General features: G+C 40.4%; 1 long non-coding RNA gene across 1 annotated transcript; it reads right to left on the reverse strand.

Moving 5' to 3' along the window:
• Positions 1-2,457: 2,457 nt before the first annotated feature.
• LOC149923356 (uncharacterized) lies at positions 2,458-3,350 on the reverse strand. The gene is made up of 3 exons (XR_016477014.1): positions 3,333-3,350; positions 3,098-3,240; positions 2,458-2,898 (listed from the first exon to the last, which is right to left on the reverse strand). It is a non-coding gene; the product is annotated as an uncharacterized LOC149923356 (long non-coding RNA).
• Positions 3,351-3,637: the final 287 nt, after the last annotated feature.

Below are 3,637 nucleotides of genomic sequence, written 5' to 3' on the forward strand. Positions count from 1 at the left end.
ATTTAAACCCGATTTTTTAAAATAGGTAACTAGTGACTTTAGACTGTCGATAGTACTTTTAATAGTTGGAAACTTTTCAGCAAGTAACTTATCCTTAAATGAATGTTCCAGGACCAAATTAAGTTTGTGGCATTGACAGGGTAAACGCCGTGGGAAAACACTGATCATATTAGAACCTCCGTCGGTGACTGCTACGGATTGACTCATTACTTTAGACACGTCATCCGACGGAAAATAACTTTGCAAAATCTTCGTACATTGCGCTCTAATATTTACCATTGTTTTTTTCTCATCAGGAAACTCTTCCACTGCTAGAAGATTGTTATTAACCGAAAAATCGTTACCAATGAAGTGAATATTTAATGATAAAAAATGGCGTTGTTTATATTTTCCAGTCCACATGTCCGTTGTAAACGCAAATCTCGGGTAAGATAGCAGCCCCTCTAACGATTCCACGAGTTGACTCTTAATACCCTTAACCACATCACAAAGATGTTTCTCCTTTAAAGTCTTACGATGTTGCAAAACGACTTTTATGTCTATGGTTCCATGGTGAGCCCCAAAATTCGTAAAAGCCTGCGCAATACGTCGAAATCCTTTTGCTTGAACACTGTATAATGGTCGTAAGTCTTCCGCCAACCCGATCAGAATGGTCTTATTCAACTCATCAACGGCACTTTCCGATACGGACTTCTGCGGTATATCAATTCCGATTGCACTGGTTGAATTGGACTCGGCTATAACTGTAGCGCGATTTTTTCCGCATGATTCTAAATGGTTCAACAAGGAATGCGTGCCATTCTTTTTCTCCCACGATAAAATATTCAAACACGTCTTACACTGAACGTAGCTTGTTTCTTTTCCATCGACGGAAATAATTAGGAAGCTTCACCAAACTACAGATTTTCCACTTACGTTAGAATGAAACGAAACGCGATTAGTTACGGAGTTAAGCCTGATTAATTCCCTAAGGTCCTTCTTGGCCCAATTGAAAACGTCCAAAGCACTAGCTGTAGCCTTAAATAATAACAAGCGATAATAAATATATTATAAGAGAGAAGGGTGTCTATCCGGTGAATGAGAATTTCATTCTCAATCACCGGATAGACACAAAGAGCTTGGCTCCCGCCGTTCACCCGCGCCTATCCCGTTCCTCCCCCACCCGCGCCCCCATCTCAATCACCAGAATTTCTAATCACCAGAATTTCTAATCACCAGATTCTCCCGTTCACGGGTTGCTTTCCCCCCACCCCCCATTCACTGGATACTTTATCTCTCGTTCACCAGCTCCTTTCCCCCATTGCGTTCACCCCTTCTAATCACCAGTTGCTTTCCCCCAACCCCCATTCACTGGATACTTTATCTCTCGTTCACCAGCTCCTTTCCCCCATTGCTTTCACCCCTTCTAATCACCAGTTGCTTTCCCCCAACCCCCATTCACTGGATACTTTATCTCTCGTTCACCAGCTCCTTTCCCCCATTGCTTTCACCCCTTCTAATCACCAGTTGCTTTCCCCCAACCCCCATTCACTGGATACTTTATCTCTCGGTCACCAGCTCCTTTCCCCCATTGCTTTCACCCCTTCTAATCACCAGTTGCTTTCCCCCAACCCCCATTCACTGGATACTTTATCTCTCGTTCACCAGCTCCTTTCCCCCATTGCTTTCACCCCTTCTAATCACCAGTTGCTTTCCCCCAACCCCCATTCACTGGATACTTTATCTCTCGTTCACCAGCTCCTTTCCCCCATTGCTTTCACCCCTTCTAATCACCAGTTGCTTTCCCCCAACCCCCATTCACTGGATACTTTATCTCTCGGTCACCAGCTCCTTTCCCCCATTGCTTTCACCCCTTCTAATCACCAGTTGCTTTCCCCCATCTCTAGGCAATAAAAACAACCATAATTGTTATCTCTCATACTATCGATCCCAATCGCTAGAAATTGGCTTTTTCCCCCATTCGCTATAAATCGCAGCAGTTTGCCAGAATTAGTTTTATCTCTCCGAAATAATTAATGTACCCAAAATTGGACCGCCAGTTTATTATTCTTTTTAGGGGAATCTCTATGGGAGTTTAACATTACAATAAAGCTAAAAGGTCCAGTTTGGGGTACATTTGGTCCGAAATGGGGTACATAGGGCCGAAAATGGTGACTTTGGTCGTTTTTGGGGTACATTTGGTCCATTTTGGTCCATTTTTGGGTACATCCCTGCTTTCCCCCATCCCCATTCTCCAAAATTAGTTTTCCTCGCGCAGATATCTGGAGATTAGATTTTTACCCGTTTGCTTATCGCTTTCGAACCCCTTAATTTCTAATCTCTAGGCAATAAAAACAAGTTATTTACATTTAATTTTTTATTTTAGAACTTTGTTTTACATGTTAGTAGGTACTATCAGATATTCCATTAGATGGTTATCTTGTACATTACACAATTAAAGTAGTTAAGTTTACAGGCATTTAAATGGGGTGAAACGATCTCCTGCAACTTAATTTAATTAAAAGTTCTAACTCACGTATTTGTAGTGTTTAGCAACAGTATCGTCTGACATCCGAGGGACAGTTACAAACGTCTTCTTCTGGTACAGGTGAGAAGCTTTTGTCAGAGACCGTAGTTGCTTTTGGCGTCGGGGGAATGTCCCATTCTAGCGAAAGGTACTTTTTTTCCGATGGTGAATTATCCCTAGCCGGACAGTTTGGAAAGAATCTAGCATGTTCAAGTTCTGGTACGTCTCCTGATTTCCATCCTTCTAATACGCCATGGCATTTGTAACATCGTACTTCATCGCCCTGCTGAATATAGTAGAATCCAGCCTTCGCTAGTTGCTCCTTAGTGACGTGCGGATTTTTCCAGTGACGAAACGTTTCAAGTCGATACACTTCAATGTCCATAGCTGATCTAGACCAAATACGTTCTATAGTTTCAAATGATACATTCTCTAAGCCTACATTTACCCCTAAGTCTACTAAACCTAATTTTATCAATATGGTTAAATTTCTACGCTAAAATTATCAATATAAATGCTTTTTTCAATATGCAAATTGTTTTAAATATGTCTAAAAATATAGTCTATTACCAAGAAAAAATAGTTACTTACTTTATGGGTAGAAATCCTTTGTCAAGCTGTAGAAAAGACTGAGCGATCCGTCAGCAGGTCTTTACTCGTCAATGTGCCGTAGAGAAATGACGCACGGAAGATTAATTTATTCCTATCTTGTTGAGAATAATTCATCACGTGATCTAAACTTCAAATAACCCTCAAATTCTATTGGCTGTCTCTCTCTCTGACAGTTTAAACTGCCTCTAATGATTGACGGCACATATTAACCCACTTGAGTATTTGGAAAAAACCCTTTGCTACTCGAAGGATAGTTTTGGAAATACCACGTTGACGATATCAAAATCGAGCTCTCACTTGAAAATGTTTACGGAAAACAATCCTCTTGGAAAATTGAGTTACGTAGAAGATTGCTAAAAAATGGCTATGTGTTAAGTTTTTTTCAATAATGAGTCTTATTTTTTACATTTTAAAGTATTTATTAAGAGTGAAAAATCCTATGACTACACTGACGGCATATCTTAAGTACCGGTGGAAAAATCCAGTGCTCAAAGTTCAGTTATCTTATTAAACGTGCGC

The sequence above is a fragment of the Leiobunum rupestre genome, chromosome 10 (assembly GCF_980474605.1).
Source record: "Leiobunum rupestre chromosome 10, qqLeiRupe1.1.hap1, whole genome shotgun sequence".
NCBI lineage: Eukaryota > Metazoa > Arthropoda > Arachnida > Opiliones > Sclerosomatidae > Leiobunum > Leiobunum rupestre.